The sequence below is a fragment of the Chroicocephalus ridibundus genome, chromosome 1 (genome assembly GCF_963924245.1).
Source record: "Chroicocephalus ridibundus chromosome 1, bChrRid1.1, whole genome shotgun sequence".
Classification (NCBI taxonomy): domain Eukaryota; kingdom Metazoa; phylum Chordata; class Aves; order Charadriiformes; family Laridae; genus Chroicocephalus; species Chroicocephalus ridibundus.
The window spans coordinates 70,849,557-70,863,602 of NC_086284.1; the positions used below are offsets into that span (position 1 = coordinate 70,849,557).

At 39.5% G+C, this 14,046-nt stretch overlaps 1 protein-coding gene across 1 annotated transcript in view; it reads right to left on the reverse strand.

Moving 5' to 3' along the window:
* NCK2 (NCK adaptor protein 2) overlaps positions 1 to 14,046 on the reverse strand; it is an 88,113-nt gene that overhangs the window by 48,819 nt on the left and 25,248 nt on the right. The window contains exon 2 of the mRNA XM_063338837.1: positions 6,775 to 6,848. The gene's annotated coding sequence lies outside the window, so the exon portion shown is untranslated. The remainder of the gene's footprint in view (positions 1 to 6,774; positions 6,849 to 14,046) is intronic.

Sequence of the window (14,046 nt, forward strand, 5' to 3'; positions counted from 1 at the left end):
CTAGTCAAAACATCTAAGTAAACCCAAGGATGTCACACCCTTTTCTTTTGAGATAAATGCTTTAGCTTACCAACCACCCTGATCTTCACCATCATAAACCAGCGCTCTCTCAATAATGGAACAGACCTTTCCAGATCCTATACAAATCCAGAGCTGGTAGAAAATGCCATTCAGTAATCTTGAGGGAGAACTAAGAAAGGAAAACTAATACTCTGACTGTTTCATCTTGAAAGACAAATTCAGAGATCAAATACAAAGAGAGGTCTAACCCTCATTCAATAGCATTTTTTTGGGCTGGTATGTGATAACTTGAGAACTAATGGTTATGAGGCAACCCAGCTTATCAGGGAATGTGCTAAGCACAGAAAGACAAAACACTACTGATTTTGGTGCAAATTGGGAATTCAAAATCAACCTCTTGGGAAAATCCAGATCCCCCAAACTACCTGCTGCTTCAGGCAAAGGATTTCTCTGACATTATCTGTTTGCTTGCATCACAGAGGATACTTAACTTGCATATAGGAACCATGTCTGTTAGGACGTCAGTAATTCACATTAAAAATAAATAAATAAATCGGGCTACAGGTAGATTTTACAGGATAGCAGGAAGAGGTGGAACAAGTCACAGGGAAAAGAAGTGCTAAAAAGTAATGCAAGGACTCAGACTAGCAAGGAAAAAAACCAGTGCAAGTAGCACTGACAGCAGCAAGGGATTTGCTGGAAGGATTGCACATGCAGCTGCCGAATCAAAAAGCCGGAGTAGGTTCATTTAAAAGAAAGAGGGGGGAAGAGGGTTACAGAGCAGGTAGAAAATAAGCTGCACAGAGGTTCTATTATGGGGAACAACTAAGAGCAGCTGGCACAGACAACAGCCTACAAAATAAGAAGGGATAAGATGAGAAGCTGCAGGGGATCCCTGAAACAAAAGGGTGTGAAGAGAGAGCACAAAGAAAAGCGGGGGTTAAACCCAGGAGACTGCAAGGAGCCTGTGATGTCTTAAAATGAGACTCTCAAACTTCAAATCAGGGAAAGAAAAAAAGACTGTAAAAGGTTTGTATGCATGGTATTCTACGCTTCATGTTACTACTGGCTTAAAAAAATAAACAACACGACATTTTCTCAGTCCTCTCTGCTTAGTACAATTTGCGCTTTGTTACTACAGCGCAAACAGTAATTGTAACCCAAGATTAATTAACCGAGTTATTAGAAACAGAATTCCACAGCAAATATACCACACTAACCTTTAAATATTTTCTGTTCTGTGAAATCCACCAATTTCAGCGGTTATCCAGAGCGCCTCTGGGTAACGCACATAAAACCATTTGCCAGGTACAAAATGAGATGAACTGTGTGTACTGTCTCTTCCCATTCATTAAAAGGCAGTATTTCAGCAAGCTGAACTGATTTTTTAATATCATAATACATTTGATGTAATACATACCATTTGAATATGATGTTATATGGAAGATGTTAAGAGCACTACTGAAAATAAAATCATTTACAGTTTTAGCTGTATTTCTACTACGCACCAATTCCAACACGAACAATGAATCATTTAAAGCTCCCTCAAAGCCTCCACACCAGAAGAACTGCCTTCCAGCCATTACCAAATGGAGGAACAAGACTTCAACTGATTTTGTAAGTGACCTACGCCAACACTGGCTGTGTGCCTGCTTCTGCACAGCACCAGCTCGAGCAGTCAGCCCTACAGAGCTACCAAACAGGCACAGCACCCCTCAGAAACCTGAGGGGAGGGCATCTCCGGCAGGCGTCTGCAAGCGGGAGATAACAACAGCTTCTTTATGGGGCAGATAGATCTTGGAATAACTCGGGTGACATCGGCCTCAACTGCTAATCTGCTTCCTCCTTCAGGAGAATTTGGGATTACTGACCCCTCCTTGCGCCAATACAGCCCTATCACACTACACAGAGCTGACACAAGGGCTGCTCCCACATCCCGGATGCCGAGTGCCTCAAGCTGACACTCCTGGACCTATGCCTCTATGTCCAACACTCACCAAAGTCACAAACGCTTTTAGCATGTCAGGTTACCCTCCATGTGATGTAGCTTAACTGCATAAACTACCTTGAAGAGTTTCTCAAGATCATATTCTAAGCCACATCAGTTGTCCCTCAAAAGCGCAGCGTATATTCAAATTTTCTAACTGAAACTAGCGTAACACAGGGACAGGTTTATGTAGAAGCCACAGAAATAGGGGCTCAGTAACCAGTTCTGCCAGTGGCATTCCTCCGAACACTGGTCAGGACAGTAAGATTGGTCACTGTGTGTTTTGTGCTCAGTTCACAAATATACTCAGGCACAAGCTTAACCTTAGCTTATTTGCATATATCTATTTCATATATATAGCTTAACTCATAGCTATATTCACGAGCAACATGCTAGATTCTTTTCAGGAGGCAAAGTTTTTTTTGGCTCAGAAAAACTGACACGCTGGAGAGAAGACAGCCAAAGCCCATACGGGCTATCAAACCACAAAACTACTTCCACCAGGAAAAACGTGGTCATTGTTTTATTTTTACTGAACTGAATTTTCAAGTATTGATGAAAGCTGTACAGTGTTCTCTGACAAGGAATCCATATGGATTGCAGTTAAAGTACACTGCAAAGACCATTTGTGGGCCGTAACAGGTACCATTGATATCTACAAACCTGAGTTGCACCTGAAGTTATCAAAGCTGGAAAAAAAATTATAGACGTGTGATTCTTAATAACCTATTTTAATATTATTAGGAAATAAAAGCATGCCTGTATTTTCATGCAAAGAACTACAATTACTACAAAAAGAAACAGGAAAAAATGTAGTTAAAAATCTAAAAAAGAAAGTACTAGAATTACATAATTCAGGGAAGATCAATTTATTTGGGGGGTATACCTGTGATTACGGGGGTGTAGACGCGGGATGAAAGTACTCTTCCCTACTGTCCACAATTACAGGTTAGAAAGTATTATGCCATTAGCATAACATAATATGCAGTATTCTATAAATTCATTTATTATACTAAATGTCTGTAAGTATTTTTAAGTAATACTAAAGTTGCATTCAAAGGCTTAAAATGAACACTTTAGGCACCTGGGATCGTGGACATAATTACAGGAAACTTTTTTTTTTATGAAAAGGAGTCCAGACATCCACTCAGTGCACACCCTTCATTCTCTCAGTTACTGTCAGCATCAAAATTTCCCATAACTCACAAAAAACACCAAGAACAGGCATTGTTTTCCTTGGGTTTAAACTCCTCAAAAATCAACAACTACAAACATGCTGATCCATAGGAAAATACCAAGAAATATTTTGATACAGCATCACGGACTAGTTGAATTGAGACTAGTTCCATCTAGTTGAAATGTCTGTGCTGCTTTTTCCTCTTTAATCGAGGAGGAGGATCAGTCTTTCAAAAGCTGTGATCAGGTCCCCATTCTTGCAATGTGAGAGGTATATTGATGTCGCCGTTGTTCTGGGCACCTTTTCAGAGTAGGCTTTCCACCAACTGTTGTGGTACCATAGCCATTAACATTCAATCGCAGTTTAGCAAATCTGCTGGGTACTAAGACTGTCCTGGTTTGAGGTAAAACAGAACCAGTTTTCTGATTTGTAATTTTACTTTTTAGCTGGGCCTCTTCTAACTGACTAAAGTCTGAAATTAACAGCATATTGTTCAGAAACTGTTCACTCTCAGAGTGATAAGACCTGATTATACCAAGGAACGGTATGCACAGAGGCTCTTGCTTATACTTATTGCTGTAACAGCCAAGGTCAGCGAACTTCGCTATTTACCCCGTTAGAGGGTCGGAAGCAGAGAAGCGTAGAGGGGTCCCACCTGCAGGGAGGAGCGGATGGGACAGATGACCCAAAACTGACCAGCAGGGTATTCCATCCCATCTGCATCACGCCCAGTATAAAAGCTGAGGGATCAAAGGGGCAAGGTTGCTCTGGCTCGCTTTTTCTTCAACGGCCGACATGTGAGGAGGACCCTGTCTGTTCCTCTGCCTTTGATCCCGATCCGAGCATTCCTGACTCTAGTTCCGGAATTCAGCTCCTGTCCTCCAGTCTGGGACTTTCCCTGTGTCTGCTGGTGACGCGTTCATCATCGCGGGAGCTGGATACAGTTTTGTATATATTGTATACTTTTTTCTTTAATTTTTATTATTCTATTATTATTTACTATTTTCTTATTTATTATTATTTTCATTAAAGTAGTTCTTTCTCTAAACTCATAAATCTCCTTATCTCTTCCTCTCCTCTCTGAAGAGAGAGCGGGGGAAGGGGGGGCCATCTGTCATTCTGATTGGCCAATCCGGCCAAAACCATGACAAAGATGCTGATAACTTTGCTTGTACCTGTTTGCCTCTGATCTCATCAAACAATCTCCTTCCTGTGTACAGAGGTATCCCTGAGAAATCAAACAGTACACTCCAGAAAGGTGTGTGAAGTCTCAAAAAATTATACTATGAAAGAACATTTCCCAGAAGATTTTACCTAAACATCATCGCTAAAATATGAAAAAAAGAACTGCTCAAGGCACATACTAATATTGCAATCACTTTTCAAAATACTCTGTTGTGAAAATACAAGGTGTGATTTATTTTTTGATTCAAAGACTTTAAGTGAATAAGGAATAAGTTCAAAAATACTGAATACCACCACATACAATACGGTGTTCTAAAACAGTTCAAATGCTTTTAGGATAGTTTCGGATCTACAACAACTGAATGATTGCAATAAATTGCCAGAACATTAGACTCCATCTGTAGCTTAATATTAATATAATTACAGAAATGACAGAATTTTTGTTTAAATAAAGGGTGCCTTTCTATATAGTTTTCTTCCTTAAAGAAAAAAAGGGAAACAGAAAAAAGAAAAAAAAAAGGGAAAAAGAAACAAACCACTGAAAAAAGCTAGCTTGCCCAGCTAGACAAAAGATAAGCTGGCCGATCTTGACAACCACATACTAATTACACTGTAGTTCTGACTCAACAAGATCCTATAAGGACACATTATTGTCCACAGTTCGGTGAAGTTTAAAAACACTTTGAGTGGCATTTGTGAATATTTACTCTGTTGCCAACTGCATTTCCTTTCCAAAGGGCAAAAGATTTACTATGTTCTGGTTCAACAAAACATTTTAAGTGCAGGCTTTACTGAACCCACACCTATGCATTCATTTCCTTTCAAGAAAGGCATTAGAACGCTCCAAGTTTTGCAGAATGACATCTTTACCTAGTTGAGTATAGCCCATCAGAAACACGCACACAGAGGATGGAAGAGACACAAAGCATTAATATAAAAGTTAGACTTAATTTTGTTACTGAAATTAAGTGTTGTCTAATGGGACATAGCAAGTATTTCAGGTACGCATACGTTCAAACAAAACAAAAAAGATGAGAGAAAAAAAAAGAAAAAAAAAAAAAAGAGAGACATGTACACCTCTACATCCTCTTCTAACTCAGATGTCCAAGTGGCTCTTCCTCTCCTCCTTTCAGTAAGCCAGTATCTATTCATTGCCTTTTTGGGAAGTATATAAAACCTTCACCTGCTGTAAACACTTTCACTTTGGGAACGCTTGCAGTGCAAAAGCCAACTGTAGCATCTCAGAATTTCCTTTTCAGGTTGAAGGAAAATGAATCATTTGCAAAAACATATGTAGATGTTGAACTTAAGACTGGATTGCATTTTCAATTTTAACTGGTTCACCTGCACTTTATTAAACAAATTAAGCCTAATTTCAACATCTGATAACACTTCATTGAACAAGCATTTAACAGAACTCACAGCAAAAATCAAGGCACCCAAGGACTTCATACATTGCTTTTCATTTGAAGGCTCCAAAACGTCAATAATTAGCCTTCCTAACTTCCTTCTGAAGAAGGTAACATTATTTTTATTTTATAAACACAGAATTTGAGTAAAAAATAATAAATCCACCTGGTAAAGTAATGAATGAAACTAAGACTCCTACTCTTCTGCTCTGTGCTTCAGCCACTACAATGCTGAAAGTTCATTCAGTGTTCTGCCTTTTTGCTTTTATTTTTGGTACAGTTGTAATGAGGTTTCATTTTATTCAAAGTTTCTGTTAATAAATCTCTGTTAAGCCACAGAGATCAACTACAGTTACTAGAAGCAGACAGCGGGGTACATAAATTAATAGAAAGAAGATATTCAGACTCTACCACAAAATGAATCCTATGGAAATCAGCTTCACTCGGTTACGTCAGGTCTTCTGAGCCAGCCCAGGAAGACACTCTATATATACTGAATGCAATTCTGTTCTGCTCTCACAGAAAATCCACAAACCTTCTTTCCTCTCAATATTTTATAAGCTCTTACTTAGTTTTTAGAATTCAATCAAAGATTAATATTAAGCCTGCTCCACCACAGGCTATGCATGGCGGTTAGTACTCCACACCTCCCACACCACCACATCCTGCCTACAGCGCCTCCAGGGGAAAACGTCCCAAGTCAACACAGTAGGTAACAGTAGGTGGGAGCCCAAAAACTGTGGTAGCAATATCTAGTGCTTAATTAATAATCTGAGCCTATCCTTTTTTCTCATCTTTTTTTGAAAGTAAGAACTACAACTCATTTGTGTCAGATCACTGAAGGAAAAAGATTTGCTATTTAATCATCGATCCAGCAGTTTAAAAAAAAATAAATTACAAGTACACTACATTACATGAAAGCAAAACCAAGCAATATATCCAGTTCACTCGTTATCTTTAGTTATGAAAATAACCACTGAACTTGAACCACTCACCTTTGGCACACTGTTAAAAGGAACCAGGCAGTGAAAGGTGCAGGACTCTCCAACAAAGTTACGTAGACCACTGTCTGAAACAACAAACAATACATATTTTAGTTTCAGCACTAAACTTAGAAGAGCTTTAGCTAGATAATTGGGTTTCATTCTATCAAAATCTCCTAAGAGAGGCTGAAGAGCAGGCAGAATGGCTCTAACTTGATCCACCTATTTAGCATAAATAGAATCCATCTTCATATTTAACTTTTCTCAATGAATACAAGGGCAACTTAACGGCCAACCATCCAAACCATCTAGGAAAGAAAGCAACTACAAACCCAGCCATCACAATAGAGAGAAAAATCAGTCAATAAACAGAATTAAAAATTCAGCCCAGTTTTAGAAAGATTACATTTGAAAGAGCACCATTATTTACTGTTTCCTTCACTTCTACATTAGTCAGTCTAACTTGCCCATACTTCCTAAGAAAAGGTAACGCTGTTACAAGTGGAAAACTGAGGTACATCAGCAAAAGCACAGCCCACAGCTTTGTGGGACACGACTATTTCCACCCAGGAGGCACTCACACATGTTTGGATGTGGAATCCACCTGGACTACTACCGCTTGTGGTTTGGGGCCCTCTGTCATGAGAGACACTGACCCAGGGAGGCAGTGAAGTTGGTCAGAGGGCTGGAGAACTCTGTTAACAGAAGTTCCGGCTGGATGTAAAGAAGAAAGGTTTCACCACGAGGGTGGCTCAGCATGGCCACACGTCCCCCCTCAGAAGTGACGGACCTTCTTCCTGAAGGTGTCTCAAATTCTCCTGGACATGGCCCCAGCTGGATGGCACAAGCCTCCAGAGGTCCCTCCCCGCCTCTGTTGTTCTGTTAAGTATTTCTAGCTGCAACACTAACCTTTCAGAAGAGGCTTCAAAATATTTAAACATTTGTTTCTGCCTATTAGCGATGCTTCTAACTCTGTAGGATGTCTGACAAATTCAGGCAGTGTGAACGCATTAAGATGCAATTCAAAGAGAAGGAAAAAATTCTAGACGCCTTCCTGCACTGCAGCCCCTAGCTCGTAAGGACAACAGATTACAACTCCTACTCTACCTAAGGCCACTCATGCACAAACGTTTCTGTTCAAAGTCCTCTCTGAACAGATTCCAATCAGTTGCCGCTCTACGAAAGCATCCTACAAAGAAATTCTATTAAAAAGAGCAATTTATCCAATGATCCCATACATCATCATGAAAGGGGAAAAAACGCACTGACAAATTTATTAAAAATACCTTACACAGATGTTTAAAAGCGAGATTTAGACTCCTACCCATTAATAAGGGGAGTAACAAAACTACTAAAACTACAATTCGGTAAGCATTTAAGCATAAATGTGTAGTCGGGGGTAAAGCATGGGAGAGTCCCTGCCCCTCGGCTCCCTCCCTGCTCCCCAGCAGCTGCAAGTGCAGCCAGAGCATTGCTAGCCCTCCTGAGAAACACACAACAGAAAAAAAAAAAAAAACAAAACAAAAAAACCACAGAGGAGGGCAAATTATAAGGACGCATTATTCAAACACAAAAGTGTCCTGATCCAGTCAAGCGTCTGAATGAAGATACGCCTGTGGCAGCGTATCTTCAGATGGGGCTGGAGGGTGACCTACCCCTTTCTCCCCTGCCAGGGTGCTGGCTGGAGCGCCGGCTGCCCCACTGCCCAACCTGGGCTTTCAGCTTCCCACAGACACAGACCGTGGGCAACAACACTTTACTATATCAGTTTTCCTACCCAGTTACAGACCTTAACCGTGTTCTCACTGAAAAACTGTTCTATATTCGAAATTACAAGACAGATCTCCAGTAAATCGGAAAGAGATTTTAACAGATGAAACAACACTAAAACCCTGAGGCAGGGCAGATCTACTTCCCTACCGGCTGAATATTTTGTAGTTTTTCTCCTATCAATAATGCAAGAACATTTTTAACATTAAGAGGAACAAGTGAGAAAATACAAGTAATTTTGTTTTTTGTTACAAGATCTTCTGAAGTTTACTATCCTTCCCCTTCCTACCTCACAAATCATCTCCTCCCCATTACCATCCAGCACTGAAGTACTGTACCAAGTTTCTGACTTCATTTGGGGCTTTTTTTTTTCCGTTTTGTTCTTTAAATACATACCGAACACCTCTCAATTATTGCTCCCACCTTCACAAATGCACATTCACGTATAGAACTTGCATTTGAAAGTGCGCTGAAAAACAGGACTATTAATCATCAATACCTGAAAAACTAACCTTGTATTTATTAGCCAACTGCAGAGGAGGTACAGTTGGGGAAAATAAGAGTCCAAATTCCATCTAAACACACAAGAAAAGAATGAGTCGTGTTTATCTCCATGTAACAATGCTAACTTCCTTCTGTACAGCAAGAATGGTTTTATTTTCGTAGCTCAGTTAACATATATTAAAAGTAACTCAGAATGTTAATGGTGATAACGCGAAGAGTCAAAGGAAGAAAATGCACAAGAAAAACTCATTCCTACCAATACTTTGATTGAAATAAAACCCTGTTAATCTAACAGACATACGAGTGCAAGGTGCAGACTAGTCTCTGTCCTCTCTGGGCTCAATTCTGTTGCATTGCGACCTCCGTTTCTATTTTCCTCCTGGTAAAAATCTTCACTGTGCTATGGAAGAGCCAAAGGAAGTCTTCTGCTATCAATCACACTAAGAGTCACTTCCCCAGAAGAGGAACCAATTTCCATCACACGCCCCGACAGACCAAAGCTCTGCCTGCAATGCTGCGACTTGCAGAGTGACTCAAACTCAGGATGGAAACCTGGACCACAAATAAGTCGCTTATACTTTAAATATGCTCCTTGAAACAATCTTTCAGTTACATAAATTCAAGATCTGTCTTCTCAAAGGGCAGTAAATGGAAACAGTGGTTAGGGTTTGGAAGCATCTGCGCCAGGGCAGAGGGTTTGCACCGTAGGTGGGGTTTTCTAGTTCTGCTGCTGCATCCTACCAGCCAGGACTCTAGACAGCTGTATTTGACAGTAAAACCAGGATGGGGAATGAACAGTTAAACTCTGAGAGTACAAAATAATCTCTATCAACCTTCAAAAACCTTGGAGAACACGTGACAAACAGTTACTGTCCACCCAAAAGACAAATTGGCGCAACATTAGAAAACTTGGGAAATGAATTTAACAACTCTTTTGAAAAGCAGCAAAGCAAAAGGAGGCACAGAGCTGGGCAGTCGTGTCCCATCATTTCTGTACCATCTAGTGTGACGTCCATTTGGACATGCAAAATGCCACGCTTCCTTACCACTCACAACTGTCTTCATATTCTATGCTTACTACGAGGCCCAGAGCAGGGGCACAGAAGATAACAAGAAACAGAAATTGGAGAGTACAGGAACTGGATGAACAGGTGATTACAAATGTGCAAGGTAGAAAGAAATTTGTCAACATTTGAACGGCAACCTCAGTCACTCTCGTTTGTTTTCTAAACCAAGGTCCTCTGAACACAAGGACTATAACAAGTCCCATAGTAAAAAGCACTTTTGAATAGTCAGAAATAAAAGTTTCAACTTGATGCTTGCAAACGAGCACCATGACAGAAACATCAGTAACATCCGATTTAATAAGCACCTTCTGTTTAACTGTGTAATCTTTAAAGATTACAACCTAAAGAATAAATTAGTGCTCTTGTAATGATTAAATTACAAGTAACATCCAAAGTTATTAACCACCTTTCCTTTCACTAATAGCTCTAATGTGCCCCATTTTCTTTATCCCTGTGGCTAAAATCCAGATTCAGCCTTACAATGACTATTTCAATGACAATTCTCTTAGGCTCTCTTCCCAATACCCAACCACCTCCTATTTAAATTCTGACATGAAATAGCTAAAATAATCTCTTTGATACTTAATATGCTAATACACAAGAATGACCTGACCATAAACCTGTACTGCACAGAGTGGGAATTTTAACTCCAGTGGTAAGGTATTCAAGTGACTCCGATAACTATGATAAAATTCAACAATTGACGTATTACTGGTGACCTTCTGGAGAACAAATGAAAAGCACCACATTAATACAAATTCTCCTGTGGAGAAGATCAAGCTGGCAATCTGCCAGTTCATTACACCATCTAGCTCCACTCCAACATTAAATATTGCCTGCCTTTGTAATTGACTGAAATACGCTGGAGCAATTGCAGGTAACCACTTTGGGCTATTAAAGTATTCCATTAAGACTTCTCCATTAGGCAGATATTTCAAACGAAGTTACATCAAAATAGGCTATGTTCAAAATATTTTAACTATGCAGACAATTGGGCAAGCACAATCCAGTTCCACAGAGCAGCAGACAGATCAGCCTAAGCACTCAAAAGCTCAGTGCCTGAATTTGCTTAAAGGGAAAAGAAACCCACCAAGTGTATTCAAGACTCTAGCATATGCTTAGTATTTTAGCCTCCTAGTCATACATATTCTCACAAAATCACTTACTATTACCTTCTTCTAAAGCTGAGGAAACAGTAATGTTAAAATACGCAACTGTTCTTCAACTCAGATAAATCAAGGCATTAATTGAATACTACATTTCAAAACTAAGTACGGAACACGGGGAGAAAACAGAAAGCAAGACGTGATGCACATCGTATTTAAGGTTTCAAAAAGGCAGCAAACTGCAGCGTTGCACTACAATGTGCGTAACATTCTGAAAACAAACAAAAAAATTAAAATCCTTTCATGGTACATATTCTACACAACTAAGCTTTTCTTCTCTTAAGATTACAGTTCCTTAACAGCAAGGAAGCAAGCGAAATGGGGCACGAGAGCAGGTTTGCTGCCTTGCATGCAGAAAAGACTGCCAGATACTTAAAACGCTGGAAAAGATTTAAACCTCTATGCCAGCTGTGAAAGCGAAACTAGCCCTTGAAGCAAAGACAAACATCTGTGTCTAAATGGGCTTTTTTAAGCAGTCCAGGTTTGGAGCCATCACCAGAGGCTGTAAGGCTTAGCCTAAGAAATTCGGGTCTCTTCTGAACAGTGCACGGGCAGGAGGTTGTGCATACACCTCCCGGCCATGCTGTTTGTATCAAGAAGGAAGCAATTAGACATGTACCATTGGTTGTTCACGCAACTTTTTTTTTGTTTGTTCATTAAAACAAACACATACTTTGGGGGGCAGGTAGGGAGAGGAACGCAGCTAGAGAGAGCGTGCAATGGTTCACACTTGAACCACATGCAATCAAAGAGGCTACGCTGACCTATATTCTCATTTAACTCCTGCAGTCAAGTGCACATCCTCTGCAGACTCTGGTGTATACGTGATAAGTTTTCAAAAAACAAGATTTTTTACATCTACTCACACAACCACCACCTCCCAGTCTACTCATGAGGCACAAGTAGTTCGTTTTCTAAATAATATCAACAATTAAAGTAACTACTGTATTTCAAAAACCAACTTCCAGTGCCAGCTTCCTCTGTAGTTGCAATCCAAATACATGCATGACTAGTGTCTTTTTAAATGGGAAAGAAACGAGGATTACACCTGTTAGTGACTGCATCTGTTAGGAATTCTCCAATATATATTGTACAGATTCACATTGTTTTATTAAGAGGAATCACAGGCTTCTTACATTCAGATAGGAGTTTCCCCAAAAAGTCCAAGTTATTTAAAAAGCTAATACTGATCCCAAATTACTACCTAAACTAACTGCAATATGCAAATTTTTTTAATTCCTGGCTTAAGCAGGATTTTCCATCTTGATACTTACTGATATTGACCTAATTCAAATTTGACTATGCTGAGCTGCAAACTTCCAGAGCAGACCCTGCATAAGAAAAAAAAAAAAAAAAAAAGAAAAAAAAGAACCACAAAGCAGCACGGGGAAACTGTGAATGGGAGCCAGGAAGCCTCCCCCAGCTAGGCTACAAATTCTTTGAGAGGAGGTGTAATACTGCAGCCTCAAAAACAAACAAAAAAACCACAACCAACAAAAACCCCTACACACCTGTCCTTTAGACTGATAGTCAGGCATCAAACTAAACGCAAGCCGTGTCCAGTCACTCTCTGCAAGCTGAAGGAGCCTCACGCAAAGGCACCCTGACACCAAAATAGCCCCAGTTTTTTTAGGCATTCCTAGTCAAGAGCCACCAGCGAAAGACGAAGTATTCAAAACACCATTTTACCTCAATTCCCTTATTTTTTCTTTTCTATTTGCAATAAGGAATAGGAACACACAATCTTTCTAATTTTCCTTATTTAAGGGTTTACAAGCTGGCTATGTAAGCGCATGCATAAATATCGCTAAAACCCATATAGGAGAAGCAACAAAGGTCTTGATTTATGCTTAGGACAGCTCTAAACACCTCACAATCCCTTACAGATGTCTGCTGAAAGACCTGAATTACCAATTATAATTGCAGATAGAGAAGCAGAAACATAACTACACTTACCAAAGCTGTTCTTAAACGTGTCTCTCAGTATCTTTAAGGAAAAGAAAGGTTTAGGCTTCAACCTTAAGTAGTGCTTAACTAAGCAAGCTTCTCAGGCCGTGGTTTGAAAACAAGATAATTATTTTCGTTTCTGTAATAGGATACCTTATTATTCAAATTACAGATTTGATTTTTAGAAACATCTTAGCATTTATAGCTAGATAACTTTCTTCAGCACTTTAGAAATTAGTATTTTGTACATATAGTTTAATAATTCATACCACTGGAACTTCAGCCCTTTTCTGATTGGTATTTTAATTTTTTGTTTGTAAAAACTGTACAATGACAGTCTTTTCCATTAAGTAATATCTGCTCAGAATGTTTGAGAACCTGAGTGGTTAAAAACACATCAGCGCTAGCAACTCCTTCACAAATCTACTTTTATTACCACATCTTTGCCATTAAAATAAATACATAAAGACATACAAGACCCACTGAATCATACCAGTTCTTCCAAGCCTCTTTAGTAGAGTCAGAGCTTTTAATTCTATACTTGTGGATTTCAGGGCTGTGAAAGATGACTACGACAGCATATTAATATACTCTTTACAGTAATCTAGTAATCTGCACATGTAAATTACTGAAAACTCCCACCTCCACTGGAAAAAGGCATTCACAGATGCCTTCTGAAGAAGTGAAAACCACAGATTCCGATGAATTAGCTACCACAGAAGGATGCAACCCTAACTCACTATCAGAGAAACACTAGGCAGAGACACCTGGTTACCGCTCTTGCCTAGGGAGGTAAGTAAATAAATCTCACATCTATGCATTTGGGTAGC